General features: G+C 42.8%; 1 protein-coding gene across 2 annotated transcripts in view; it reads left to right on the forward strand.

Annotated features, from left to right (window-relative positions):
• The window catches only part of C10H11orf87 (chromosome 10 C11orf87 homolog), a 446,639-nt gene that overhangs the window by 80,902 nt on the left and 351,921 nt on the right, over positions 1-13,816 (forward strand). The window contains exon 4 of one of the 2 annotated variants that reach the window (XM_078339400.1): positions 5,574-5,650. The exons of the other annotated variant lie outside the window; for it this stretch is intronic. The gene's annotated coding sequence lies outside the window, so the exon portion shown is untranslated. The remainder of the gene's footprint in view (positions 1-5,573; positions 5,651-13,816) is intronic. 2 annotated transcript variants of the gene reach the window in all.

The raw sequence follows: 13,816 nt of genomic DNA on the forward strand, positions 1-13,816 counted from the left end.
AATCTTCATTCCTTCTTTTCTCTTTTTACAAGGCCCCAGAAATACTTCTTTCTAACAGCGCTCTTCTGATATGGTCTGTTTCTATGATCCTTCGCCTTCTGACTCCCAAGTCTTTCACTGTTGGAAAGTCAGAACTGCTGGATCTCCACATACCCTTTGCCAAGGGTGGTGGTTTCGGCTCCACCAGAGCCTGTGTCTTCGTCTCTCAACACCCCTAAGAAGCAGACAGAATTCTCCGGCCTCTTGACAGACATTTTTGTGTCTCAAAAAGCAACAGAGCCTTGACTTTTAGCATAATCTCTTTTCATCTCAGTTTCCCCGTTTTTATTCTAAAACAGATGCCAGCCCTTGGCCTCGTCAGCGTATTCAGACTCTGTTCCAGCACTGTGTCAGCTCTGAGCCCAAATGCGTCTTCTTCACTGTCTTCCATAAGAAATTCAAGTATGCTTACTGGATATCTGTAAGGTCACAGGGCAAGGTCCCCTCCCAGAGCACACGGCATTCTTTTGGAAAATCTTTATTAATCTCGCCTTTTCTTCTGTTTCCTCCTCCCCCATGCACCTTAGCCAGGAGTTCCATTTTTCTGCTGACACACCTTCCGGTTGCCTTGCAGAGCTCTGCTGCCTTCACTCCATTCTTCCCCATTTTCTAGACAGCCGCTGTTTCCTCTTTATTATGTAAAGTAGCTCTCTGTGCTCCTCCAAAGGAAGTCTAGTGCCCAGCCCAGTATCCTGTCAAGGAGGCTGATTCTTCCTGATTTGGATGAGTGGGCTTATCCGACAGCTTTGTCTACACAGAAGAATTCTCTGACCAGCTGCTATGAACAAAAAGATAAACATTTCTCCATATCATTACTCATAAAATGGGGTTATTAATGCTTCCTAGGGTTGCTGAGAGGATAAAGGAATGTAATGAACGTAGAGGATTTAGCACACTGAATGCGATCAGATTGTGCGGTTTTTATCTTTTGTCTCTCTGGATCTTTGTGGCTACCTGCGTGACGACACTTATGGCTGAGCTGTCTGAGGATGCTCCTGGCTTTGAGCTCCCCAGCAGCAAGCACTTTGTCTTATTCATCCTTGTCCCCAGCACCTGCTACCATACCCAGTGCAGTGATGCATGATAAATGTTTGTTGAAATGGGATCATTTGGCCTGAGGAGCTTCTGGTATATTCCAGAAGAGCACTTTATGTAGAGGAAAAGGCAGATCTTGGGAGAAATTAAAACTAAGGTCCAGGGCAGTGCTGATGCCTATTCACATTCCGTTTTTTTTTTTAACTGTGGAGCAGCCAATGTACTGAAAGTGCTTTGCAATGGAGGGGCAGGGAGGGGCTGTGCTCTCTCATTTTTTTGCATCTCCTGCATCTAACACCATGATGGGCACAGAAGAGAGGCCAGGGCTCCCCACTCATAGTAGACTTTTCACTTTCATTTCATTTGGTAGCAGCTTGATATTTAATCGTCAAAGTGTAGTAAGTTATTTGTTTTTTTAAGAAGTAACTTTTAATGTCTATCAATGAGGTCCTAACGAGATGAACTGTTTATCATAAACTGAAGCAAAACACAACAGAATGAACTATGAGAACCTCCGTGCTGTCACTGAGATCCCCCTGTGCTTTGCACCTCAAGTTCTCTTTCTGCTGCTTGAACAGTCACGTGGTTAAGTGGGAACGGGAGGAGGAAGAGTCTCCCTGGCTGTCTGATTCCTCCTCTGTGTGCTCTGCTTCTCTCAAGCCCTAGAAGAGTGTGTGTGTGGGAAGAGCTGGGTTATAACATGGAAGTGTCCCAGGAATATGCTCATAATTTTATATCCTCTCGATCCAATATTCATTAAACATTTGTTTATCAGAGGCTGAAAACCTCTCTCGTGGGGAAAGGATGCTGAGTGAAGAGCTCAGGTTCTACTTACTGCTCTGAGTAATTCATGTTCGCCCCCCACCCCAAAGTTGTGTACCTAACTTAGAAGAAAGAAATCTCTGTATCTTAGAAAGCAGCTCATTAATGTACCATTTCATGTTACTTGAATATGTTCCTGGGGTAAGTGAGGGGCTTATTCTGTAACACTGACTGGTGTTTCAAAATATTTTTTCCAACCACATGGAAAAGAACCCTGAAAAGAGTTCTTATGCATATATGTTTTTCCATTTCATGAAATTTCTAATGATGTCTTTTGCAGAGGCATAAGAATGATGCAATAGATTTTGGCAAAGGGTCGGAGTGGGGCAAGGGATAAAAGACTACAAATAGGGTGCAGTGTACACAGCTCAGGTGATGGGTGCACCAAAATCTCACAAATCACCACTGAAGAACCTACTCATGTAACCAAATGCCCCCTGTGCTCCAATAACCTATGGAAAAAATAAATAAATAAATTTCTAATGATGTCTTAACCTCTATGGTTGATTGACACCCTGGCTGGTATCACCTTAATGTTGCTCTGCCTTAGCTCTACCGTATCACCACTAAATGCACTCCTTTTTCTTCCTGTCCTCCTGGTATTTCCATAGCGTGTTGATCGCAAAATAAACTGGCCTTATATCAAATCCTCTCGTTTGGGGAGATTCTTGAATTCTGGCCTAAAAAAGTATCTTATAAATGTATGATTCCAGCTATTGCATAGGAAGATATAATATAAATCTTGATATGATTTATTATTAATTTTGATGACTATAAGTTATTGCTGTGTAGCATTTGTTTTATTATTCTAGCAGCTGGTGTCTGTTAACTGTGATTCTGAAATGCTCCAGGTTTTGTGTCTCTAGTCAGGAGTTTCTAGAATTACATTCTGCAGCATTTCCCACTGAAGTAGCCCTGGTAACTCTGGTCTGATTGACTGAATAGATACATGAATACAGCAGTATCTGGCTTATAAAAAAAAGCTTTCTTTTATTTGGGCTGTCATGCCTTGAGCTGCTGCTCAAATGTACATAACTATAAAATATGGGAATAATGGTTTCTACCATGTTTTTTTTTTTAAACAGAGTTTCATTCTTGTCACCCAGGCTCGAGTATAATGGAGTGATCTCGGTTCACTGCAACCTCCACCTCCCATGTTCAAGCGATTCTCCCACCTCAGCCTCTCTAGCCTCTCTAGTAGCTGGGACTACAGGCATGTGCCACTACGCCCAGCTAATTTTTTTGTATTTCTGGTAGGGACGGGGTTTTACCATGCTGTCCAGGCTGGTCTCGAACTCCTGACCTCAGATCAGGATAACAAGCATGAACTACCACTGTGCCTGGCCCCATGTTTCTTTATAGAGTGAAACCTCTTAATAACCAGTCTCATTCTGGGATGTAGAGCACAAAACTCTGGTCCCGAAAAAGACCTCAGACATCTATTCCAACCACTTCCTTTTACAAATGCACAACCTGAGGACAGGTAGTAAAAGGCGTGCCTGGGGTTATTGGTCATAAAGTAGGAATCCGTTTTCATTTGCCTCTACATGTGATTGTTGTTACTGTTGCCACCATCAGCCTTTCGTCAGGTTCCTTCCAGTTGCAGTACATCTGAAGACTCCACCCATTTGGCATAGTTTATGTTACCCCAAGCCCCGTGCCAATCTCTGTGATTAAGCTTGCCATGGAGGGCAAGAAAAGTTCATAATATACAATCCCTTGTGGAAAATTAGCACCAGCTTTCGGGGTATTCTGATATCCAGATGGACACCTAACAGAATCACATCAAATTTTCAGGGAGGCAATGAGTTCCCTGCAGTTAGAACCATTCGATTTTATACTAACAATTAAACCCCAGTCTACAACATTAAAATGCGATTAGCCCTTCACTAATAATGCATAAGAAACATCAAGGTGATCAAGGGAGAGGAGTGAGGAGATCTGAAGTGCAAGAAGATTCATTCTCAGACTGTGTATTCTGCATTACTCTCCACTGGGTGAGATGGCAAAATGTCATTGGTGAGACATATGGGCCATTCCTTTTGTCTATGTGAGTGGAGAGTTCCGTGTCTCGTATCTTTGACTGTCATCAAGGGATTTTAAAAAATATCATGTGCTGTTCTGCTTTAGATAGCAGTCAAAAAAACTTTTCTAGCAACGTTTCAAGAGGTTTGAACTGACCTACTGAGCTTGAAGAAGCGACAGTTGAAGGGTGCTTGAGAGTTTTCTGCAACATGCCCCGTTTTTGTAGTTAGCGCACTCGTAGGCTCTGCCCTGCCTCTACTGAAGCCAGAACACATTGAAGCTAAAATTGTAGTGGGTCTTGGCTTTTAAGTTAACTATTGTTAATTGAGGGCAATATTATCCAGAATCCTTGGTTGAAAAGGGGAGAAACACAACTTAAACTTCATCAAATGAAAAAATAATTTATTCTTCTTTTTCGAGATGGAGTTTCACTCTTGTGACCCAGGCTGTAGCACAGTGGCGCGATCTCGGCTCACAATCTCTGCCTCCCAGGTTCAAGCGATTCTCCTGCCTCAGCCTCCCGAGTAGCTGGGATTACAGGCGCCCACCACCAAGCCCAGCTAATTTTTGTATTTTTAGTAGAGATGGGGTTTCGCCATGTTGGCCAGGCTGGTCTCATGATCCACCCGCCTCGGCCTCCCAAAGTCCTGGGATTACAAGCATGAGCCACTGTGCACAGCCCTTTTCTTTTTGTTTTTCACTGAGAAGATCATGGGTTATCAATTTCAAAGAAGCTTGATCCAGGTGCTCATAAATACATTCACCACAAGCATCTACATGCACCAGCTGTTGTGCTCAATGCTTACCCATAGATCAACTTAGTCCCTGTGATAACTTCTGGTTAGAAATTATACCCCAGATCTAGAGATGATGAAATTGAGCCTTGGAAAAGTTATCATGCCTCCAGTTAAAGAATGAGTAAATACTGGAGACAGAATAGCTTAATCTTTAATATGACACAGTATAAAAAAGAATTTTCAGACAACAAGGAGAAGGAAACTTCAGAAAAAACATCCAAGAAGTTTCCTCCAGGGGACTTTGTATCAGCCCATTCAGGAAAATAAACCACACCAGTTATTTTAGGAGAGAATTTGACAAAAGAAATATTAAGCAGGTATTTAAATAGTTAAAGGCAAAAGCGACACAGAAGTCACATAGGTGACTCTGGAGTTGGGGGGACACATGCAAGAAGTTGAGATTATTAGAATTAGAATTGAGGAGAAGGGGCCCAGGCAGCTGGCTGGTGCTGAGATCTCAGAGGGAGTCCAATAAGACTGGTTCTGGGAGTGTGGGAAACATTTGAAATTGGAAGCAAGAACTGCTGCAGGAACAGAAAGTAGGCAGGAAGGAGGCGGAAGGGCCCTGCAGCCTCCCAGTTTCCTCCTAGCACCTCCTGTTGGCAGAGCCTAAGGGGATGCTGGCTGGCAAAGCAATGTCCTTTGTCGCAAAGCAGAGTATAGCAGGGTGGTTGGGGAGCTGGGAGACAATAGCTTAATTACCAACTCTGCCTTTAAAAGTGGGAAGCTCTTACCTTTCAGAGTTCATAGTAAGACTGCTCACATATAAAATTGGAAAGATGGTTAAATGCTTTAATTTTTTTTAAACAATCCCAGGAACTTGTTTTTTTTTTTAATTTAACCTTACTTTTCTAGGTTTGAGGAATTTGCATAAAGAAGTCTGTCTTCCTGTGTGCAGATGATTACTAGACCCCTCCTCAGTCCTATCCCAGGTAACATCAAGTTTGAAGCTTTCAGGCCATTTCCAATTCATTTCCGTTCTGTAATTTATCCAAGTATTGCTGGGAGTTGATGTGAAAAGATCAAGCGCTATGAAGTCATAACGGTGTGGATTCAGTCTTACCTTTGCCACTTTGTGGCTTAACCTTGGGTGAGTTAATTTTCTCATTGTTTAAATGAACACAACGATTCACATCTATATCATGGGTTTTTTAAGAAGGTTAACAATAAATAATATATAGAAAGCAACTGGAATATTGTCTGGCACTGCATTGATACTTAGAAACAAATTCTACCTCCCTTTCATTCAACTCTTCTACTTGAAATTAAACCATGAGTTTCAGATAGATCAGCCTCCAGAAGACAGAATCTCACTTTTGAAATGGCAGCAAAGATTGGACAGGCATTAATGTCCCCCTAATTATTTCTATCAGCTTTTCCTTACAGCTCCTCTAACTAATCAAATGACCTAAGCAGCTGTAATCACAGTTTCAAAAGAAGCTTTATATTTTCTTCTTTCGTTTAGATTGCCACCCCTGGGCTCCCTCCCATGGAGAAAGTCTGAATGCAAAGACTGAATGTTGTCTTCTTCGTATTGTCCTGAACTAACCTAAGATTTATTGATTGAAAATTGGGGTAGGGGGCCAAAGACCAATCATTAGAGCATGAGGCGTAGGCTTTGGGGTATTGTGTATTCCAAGCATGCACTTCCAAAGTTGGGAGATGCTGTTTCTGAACTAACAGAAGCATTCTCTCCTTGGGAAGTGTGGGTTAGGGATAATGCTGGCAAAGTATCTTGTGGGCCATTTTATAATGAAATTATAACTGGATAAATAGTGACAGATGTGGACAATTGTAGTGCTTGCCTCAAAATATATTCTCCAGGGTAACACACACACACACACACACACACACACACACACAGAGAGAGAGAGAGAGAGAGAGAGAGAGAATTGCTTTGTTTTTAATAATAATAATTTATGTTTTCCTCATCAGAGAGTATAAACTTACTGAGCATCTCCTCTGTCCTACTGTACTAGTTAGGGTTCTCCAGGGAACAGAACCAACAAGGTATATATAGATATTTAAGCAGGGATTTATTATAGGAATTGGCTCATAATACTAGGGAGGCTGAGAAGTCCCACCGTATGCTTTCTGCAAGCTGGAGAACTGGGGAAGCTGGTGGAGTAATTCTTTCTGGGTCTAAAAGCCTGAGAACCAGGGATGCTAATAGATAGTATAACTCTCAATCCAAAGCCAGAAGCTTGAGAACAGTATGGGGAGGGTAAAGGGAGTGAGCCTGGAGCTCTGATGTCCAAGGGCAGAAGAGGGGTGAATTCACCTTTCCTCTGCCTTTTCATTCTATCTGGTCAGAATGTGTCTTTTTTTACTCAGTCTACCAACTTAAATGCTAAAATCTTCCAGAAACACCCTAATAGACACACCTAGAAATAATGTTTTACTGGCTCTCTGGTTATCCCTTAGTCCAGTCAAGTTGGCATCAATTGAGCCATCACATCTGGCTTTTACTAAACCAACGAAGATTCAATGTATGTCCTTCAAGGGTTTTCATGAATACAGCCTAGGATGGGAGGCTCTGTTCCCTGCAGGAACCCCTGTGGAACAAGGTTTTACCTATGCTGCTACCACGCCTTTCCCAGTGAAGAAGCATCATGGTGCTAAATGCATTCGGCTTTAGTCTCCCTCTAGGCCTCTTCCCACACAGGAGTTAATACGCTGTGAAAACGCACGTCTAAAAGCAAAATCATCTTCAGTTCACATGAGGGCACAAGAGCAGGGCAACTCTCTAGCTTTCCTCTTTTTAGGCAACGTGGTTCTTTTTACTCTTTTCTGTTTGTTTATTTCTTCCCCATTTTTTATCTCCTCTTCGAATCAAACTGCTTCTTGCACTGCAAACTCAGTATGTTGCTTCTCAGCCTCAATTGAATTTTTACAGCAAGTCATAAACCCTTGAAAATAGGATTTATAATGGAAACACTGATACAGCCCTGGCTAGCATGGCCAGATGGGTGTTCTAATAACACTGGATAGTAATATTCTCCAAATCTAATGCTCTATAGATTTTTTCTTGCTGTGATTTATACTGACCCAATTCTTTCTCTAACCTCTTCAGTGCCAAAGCCTGTGGTCCGCCACGTTCATAACTGACAAAGCCAAATGCCCTCTGGGCATGTCTGGATCACATTCATCTCTGGCAAAATATGACACAGTTAACTCCTATAGGCACAGACTCTGGGTCGGGGAGTCCTGGATGGAGACAGGTTCCCGGGAGTGAGGCGGGCTTGGCTCGGTGGGGAGATGGCAGGCATAGCTGGCTGTGGGTTCTGAGACAAGACTAGTCCCGGTAGACAGAACAGAGTGGAAGGGAGAGTTTCTAGGTAAGCAGACAGACTACCCGGACAGCTGTGCAGAACACACTGATGGTGAGGCCAGGAAGCATTCACGGACACCAGGCAGGTAGTTCTCTTTAAGCAAGTCTGACAGCAGGTAACAGAGTTTCAGTCCTTAGCTGTTGTTCCCGGAGGGTTATGGTACATTTAAGATACATAAATTTGGTCTTTGCCTTCAGTTCCTGGCCTAGAGCTTTAGAAATTGGAATTTCCTAACTGATTGGACCATCTTTTTAAGTTCTTTTTTGTTTAGTTTTTGAAATGAAGTCTTGTTCTGTTGCCCAGGCTGGAGTATAGCGGCACGCTCTCAGCTCACTTCAGCCTCTGCTTCCCGGGTTCAAGCGATTCTCTTGCCTCGGCCTCCTGAGTAGCTGGGATTACAGGTGTGCGCCATCACACCTGGCTAATTTTTGTATTTTTATTGGAGTCAGGATTTTGCCATGTTGGCCAGGCTGCTCTCGAACTCCTGACTTCAGGTGATCCACCTGCCTTGGCCTCCGAAAGTGCTGAGATTACAGGCATGAGCCACGGCATTTGGCCAGTCTTTTGTTACTCTTAAGGAGCCCCTTTTTGTCATATCTGAGTTTATGCTAATGAGGGGACTCAAGGGGGCACCTCAGATAGTTTCAAGGGAGGGGCTGGCCACGCACTGTAATTAGAGGGTTGGAATTTTCAGCCCCACTCCTCAATCACTAGGGAGGAAAGTGGGGCTAGAGATTGAGTGTAATCATCAGTGGCCAATGATTCAATCAATCATGTCAACATAATGAAGCCTTGATAAAAAAACAAATTTTCGAACCACAAGTCTTGGGGGGATCTTCTGGGTTTATGAACACACCTATATGCTGGGGGAGCAGTGCACCTGCAGAGGGCATGGAAGCTCTGCATGTTCCCTTCATAACCCATAGCTTTCCTTACGTGTCTCTTCCATTTGGTGTTCTGAGTTGTAGCTTTTTAAGAAAACTGAAATAATAAGTATGGAGTTTTCCTGAGATCTCTGAGTCATTTTAGCAAATTATTGGACCTGAGGACAGGTCATGGGAACCCTGGAAGTTGTAATTGATTGACTGGTCTGAGGCAGGAAATTCCATTTGCAGCTGGCATCTCGTGGAACTGACACCTGTGGAATTTGCACCAACTGCAGATGGTCAGTGTCAGAATTGACTCGGACACCCATTTGTTATCAGAGAATTGGAGAAATGATTGTTTGGAAAACAGTATAATGGCTAAGGAGAGAAGTGGCAAGAATAAGGCAGGGTCCGGATTTCTGAAAGAGAAACACCTGGAGTTAAATGCCAGCTCTGCTGTTTACTAGATGTGGGATGGCAGGAAATTTATATTTTCCCATTTGCAAAATGAATATAATGTATTTGTTAATTGGTTGTATTTTTTGTTTTTCATGACTGACATATTATACATAATCAAAAATATTTGTGCAATGAATGAGTGAAGGACTATGTACGTAATAAATAACTTACAACAGGGTCTCTGACCCAGGGAGTAAGTAAGGAACTTGGCTGTGCATTTAGGGCACATAATCAAGGTTAGACCCACGAGGAAATGTATCTTGGTCATAAATATATATACGAAGCCATACAAATTCTTTTACTACCTACCCCTGAGATCAAGGTTGGGTCTAGATTCTTTGAAGTTTGTAGGCAAACATTAGGAGATCCCAACTATGGGGAAACACTGTCAAAGTTGGGACATGGAAAAGGTCTGGCTTTCACAATGTGGCAGAGAGAGAGAGCATGCAGGTTGTGTCCTCAGACTTCGTGGGTTCTAATCCTGCTGTGGTTTGCACGGCTGCCCTCCAAACTCAGGTGTTGAAACTTAATGGCTAATTTGATGATTTTTAACAGGTGGGGCCTTTAAGGGGCAACTAAGAAGCATTAGGGCCCCTTCCAGATGAATGAAATTAAGTACCATTGAAAAGAGCACGCGTGATCTGCTCAGTTCGCTTGCCCTTCGCCTCTGTGAGGACACGGTGTGTGAGGACGCGGCGTCCCTTCCCTGTGGTGGACACAGCAGCAAGGTACTGCGTTTCAAGCCGACAGCAGTTCTCACCAAGCGCCTCACTTGCTGGTGCCTTGATTTTGACCTTTCCAGTCTCCAGAACTGTGAGAAAAAACCTTTCGGTTCTTTATACATCACCCAGCTTTAGATCTTTTGTTATAGTAGCACACACAGTCTAAGGCAAATCCCAATTCTGTTTATTAGCTGTGTGAAAGTGGGCAGATTAGTTTCTCTGACTTCTGGTGTTATTGTCTGTAGAGTGGGCTTCAGGCAGTACCGGGCTCATCGGGTTATTGTGAGGATAACTTGAGACGGTAGCAGGCACCCACCTGAAATGCATAGAAACTGATGAATGTGTGTTACTATGTTTTTTTGCTGTCTATTCTTTATGACAGAGCTTATTCATATTTATGACAGAGTATTATTAGGGTAATACTGTCCCAGAAAAAGCAAGCATGGGGTGAGAACTTCACGACCTTCCTCAGCAATTCCCAGGAAAATAAGAGCCCAGGACAGAAGATGAAAAGAGTAGATATCCCCCTGGATCAGCTCCAATTCATCCCAGGTTGAAGGGAAACTTAAAAGGTAGGGCCCAGGCACCCAAAGGGCTTCCCATTGTTCGTCATGTCTTCTCAGAACCTGAAAGCACAGGTGTTCGTCTTTCTGCTCTGGCTTGGTGCATATTCCCCTTGGCAAGCTGCAGTGGACCCTGCCCCTATGTTGAAATGCTGGTGAAGAAGCCTAGACAGACAGAACCTTGCTAACTAGTGCTTGAACAGGGTGGGTAGAGGAGTTGCCACAGTGCCTGGTAGGCTGAGGTGAGGTGAGACGAGACTTCTGCCTTTTGATTGCCTGTCTTTTGGGAGAGGCTCAGAGAGGTCTCACTGTGCACAGAAAAGGGGAACAGCAAATTCCTTCAGCTCAAAAGGTGCTCACAGTTTGCTGGATGGATTTGTTTAACTTGATACATGTTTATGCCTGATGTTTAATGAAGGACATTGAGGGTGAACTTTATAAAGAAATTCTACGGGAGACTGTGTCAGAAGCGGTTGTCGAATTTCCTTCCTATGTTTGCTTTTGCAAAGCCTCTTGCCTTCATCAAATAAGTGCAATGGTAAGTTTTGTGTAGGCAAGGGAAAGATGTGGAAAGAACGATAGAGAATCTCACATAGAATGCAGTGTTGCTACTGTAATCTCCATCCACTGTAGGATAGAATGAAAGGCATTCTGTGCAGGCATATTTCATATGCCACTGTTTTCTGAAATGTGAAAAAAACGTTGGCATACTTTTGGACAAGCTACACTTCAAGCTTGTTTTTAAGGTTAATTTGATGGTGTGTGCTTTTTTTAAAAAAACAAGCTGAAAAATCTTGAGGATTGTTGGTGCATAGTAGACTTGATAACTATTTTCAAAATGCATGAATTTAGTAAAATTCTTTCTCACTATGCGTGCGTAAATATTTGTAACCTGGCTTCCCTCTTCAGTGGTATAAAGAACTGCGCCGGCTTAAGGTTTGGTTATTTTCCCTCCAGTAAAAATTATGATACCTTATTTGATGTTTACATTAAAATGTGACCTACATGGCAGTTCAAAGATTTTGCTAGATGTCTTGTTTCAGGAATATTAAACAAGAAGAAATATAATGTTTGTCAGGAAAAAAAGATTGCAGTGTTAGAACTGGACATCTCTTAGATAGCACTAAGTCTGATCCCCAGTTCTTTAGGTAAACAGCCTGAGGCCAGAGAGAATTGCCTTGCCTAAGGTCACCTGGGTAATTAGTGCTAGTTCACAGCACAGGTGGAAAAGCTCATCTGTTGACATAGTTGACTTTCTATAAGCTACTAATGACAATTACGCTGCATTGTTTTTAAGCAAAAAAGATCACAGATGTTCTGTGGATGGAGAATAGCCAATTGGAAGAGTGCACTAGGACACCCAGGTCCCAGATGGGAGTTCAGTGGCCTCCTGCAGAAGAGGGAGGGGTTGTAGAACTCTCTGGAAGGACGCTGTCTCAGGTACATATTAGGGTGGGTCAGTTTCTCTAAATGGGGTCCTTTCCTACTGTGGCCCTTTCTAGGATTCAGTGGAAAAATATTTTCTTCCCCTCCTGGTCTTTGGCTCTTATTTGATTCTCTTTAGAAGCTTCAGATAAGCAAGGCCAGTGGTTAAAGGCTGGATGTTTTCGTCCTTGTTTAGCCTGAAGGCTGTGTGTAGTTCTGGCACTTAACCTCAGAAATTAGTTACCCAGGTGACCTTAGGCCAGGCACTTCTCTCTGGCTTCAGGCTGTTTACCTGAAGAACTGGGGATCAGACTTGGTGCTATCTAAGGGCTTTTAAAGAAAATCATGTCAGTTTTTGTCCGATTTGGCAATGATTTAATGTTTTCTCAGGAGGCTTCATTTTGTACAGTATGAGAGAGATTGAGACCCAGGAGTACTCTACTTCTTCTTTTAGTGATTTATTTTGGCCTTCAAAGGTCGTGGGCTGTTGCGTGTGGCTGCCCAGGTTGTGCACTGCTGGCCCCATCTGCCTCTGCTGTTTTTGGAATTTTAGCTCTAGCTCTTCCCTGCTCTCCCACAGTCTCATCCTGTTTTCTGGCTTCCAGGGGACCCCAAACCTGGGTTCATCTATTCTGGGTAGCACTCATGAGCCACACTTACCTTACTCCTTTGTCCTATCCAAATGCTGCTGTTCTGGATGTGGTATACCTACTAGGAGGATAGGCGTGGCACATCTGGAGACCAGTGACAACCTGAGAGAAACGTTGTTCAGTGTTGGGGACAGGAGCACTTTGGGAGCAGAGGAACTTTTGGAGGAAATCCTCAAACTATCCCAATTATGATAACCATCCCTGCTTCCTCAGTTGGTGAGCTTTAGTCAGGAGAAGGATAGTTGGCCAATTAGTCCCCAGATGCCCCTTTCTGTTTTTGCATCATGCCCCTTGAGGACAGGGCTTCTCCCTGAGTTATCCTAAACACCACCTAATTCTGGGTTAGTCCCTGCTTTTTTCTCATGAAACTGAACTTGGATACAGACCTTTTCCCTTTCTCTCCTCCAGAACAGCTGAGAAATTCCAGAGAAACCTTTGTGGTGCTCGTATTGGTAAGTAATGAAAGACACAGGCACCTTACAGTAGTTTGTTTTTTCTTCAGAGTTTTCTAAGAACACAAAAGAACAAGAATCCAGGAATAAAGAGGACTAAAGAGCTGGTTAAGAGAAACAGTTACCTAGAAAATATCGGCTAAAAGAGGCAACTAAAAAGGAACCTAGGGATAAGTGTTCAGCTTTTGTGTCCAGAGAGGAGGATCCATAAGTACGTAGCTATAATTGAAGGAAGAAAATTTGTTTGGAAGGAAAGGGCTTTTCTACAGTTCCAGCAGGGGGAAAATATATATCTAAGGGGTAAATTCTGGAAGGTATTTTAATGTGATTTTTTTTTTTTCTTTCTGAGTTTATGACTTTCTCCTCACTCAGCTAAGGATATCCATCCACCTGTAGGTATGTTAGGAATGATATAAAGGCATGCAAAGAATGTACAGAGTAATGTTCAGCTTCTGATATGTTAAATACTTAATAGAATGCAGTAAAATTGCAGGCTTGAAAACTAGGCTTTTTAGTTTCAGAAAAGATTTACTAATCTAGGTTCCTTTAACAAATCAACAGCTAAGCCTGTAAGATTCACAGCTTCGAGTTCTCCTAATATGTAAGAGAAAGACTGCACCCTTACTCAA

Source organism: Callithrix jacchus, chromosome 10 (assembly GCF_049354715.1).
Source record: "Callithrix jacchus isolate 240 chromosome 10, calJac240_pri, whole genome shotgun sequence".
Lineage (NCBI taxonomy): Eukaryota > Metazoa > Chordata > Mammalia > Primates > Cebidae > Callithrix > Callithrix jacchus.